This window comes from Cebus imitator, unplaced genomic scaffold (assembly GCF_001604975.1).
Source record: "Cebus imitator isolate Cc_AM_T3 unplaced genomic scaffold, Cebus_imitator-1.0 Scaffold1127, whole genome shotgun sequence".
Classification (NCBI taxonomy): domain Eukaryota; kingdom Metazoa; phylum Chordata; class Mammalia; order Primates; family Cebidae; genus Cebus; species Cebus imitator.
In genome coordinates, this window is record NW_016108442.1 from 26948 (window position 1) to 28177 (window position 1230).

The window sequence follows — 1230 nt, forward strand, 5'->3', positions numbered from 1 at the left end:
CTTCCGTCACCCCAATACCTCCCCTTTAGTCTCCACATGAAGGCTCCAAGGCCTCAGCGGCCAAACCCCTCCATAATGTACTGACCAGCGTAAACCCTTTCGTCTGGGAACCGTGGCCTGCAAGCTCAAGAGGTCGGTCCCTGATTCAGGTGAATCCGGTTGGGAGACCCTGGAGGTAACGAAGGCGAGCGCGAAGGCAAGAGGAGCCGGCCGGGAACTGCGCGACCCCAGAAACCCCCTAAACCGGTGCGTCTCCCCTACTCGCAGCCTGGGCTAGGGCGCCTGCTCACCTGGGTTACGCGCTTGCGAACCTGCGCCACCTCCTTTTGAAACTCGACATCTTCTTACGCGACAAGACTGGCGCGGCCGGACCAGAAAACGCCGCCATGACAAAAGCGGCCAACACTAACTCCAAGCGGCGCTCCCGGAACCGTCGGGCTCCCAAGTCCTCCCAGACGGAAGTAGAATCAGGACCCGGGGGCCGCGCACCGCGGGGGAAGGCGTGGCGAGGGACGGGGAGGGCCCAGAGTCGGGCCAGGGGTGGCAGATGGGGCGGGGCACGGGGTGCGGCAAGGCAAGGGGGCGTGGCATAAAGTGCTCTGGGGCCTGAAGTGCGCCGGGGCAAGGGCGGGGCACGAGGCGTGGCGAGGGGCGGGGCATCAAGGCGCGGAGGCACTGGGGTGTGGCCCCCGGCGTGACCACAGCGGAGGGCGGGGTAGGGGGCGTGGCGAGGCGCGGGGGTGTGTTTGGGGCTGGGCCGCCGAGAGCTCCGGCGCCCTCCGCTGGCGAGGCGCGGATTGGCTTCGCTTAAAAGCGCCTGAAACCAGCCGGGCGCGGTGGCGCGGGCCTGGAATCTCAGCTACTCCGGAGGCAGAGGCAGGAGTGTGCGGGGAGGCAGGATCGCCCCATGGCACTCCGGCCTGGGTGACACCGAGACTCGGCCTCAAAAAAAAATGCCTGAAACAATTACATTCACGCCCACTTGGCGTGAATGTGAAGGAGGTCTAAAATAAATTTCAAAACAACACCAGTGCCCTTGAACTGCTGCTCTCATTCCTTAATTTGCTTATTTATTTATTCTTTTTATTGAGAGGGAGTTTCGCTCTTGTTGCTCAGGCTGGAGTGCAATGGCGCGATCTCCGCTCACCGCAACCTCCGCCTTCCGGGTTAAAGCGATTCTCCTGTCTCAGCCTCCGGAGCAGCTGGGATCGTAGGAGCCCGCCACCTCCC

The 1230-nt window shown here is 63.2% G+C and overlaps 1 pseudogene; it reads right to left on the bottom strand.

Moving 5' to 3' along the window:
- The window catches only part of LOC108298838, a 9602-nt pseudogene extending 9074 nt beyond the window's left edge, over positions 1-528 (bottom strand).
- Positions 529-1230: the final 702 nt, after the last annotated feature.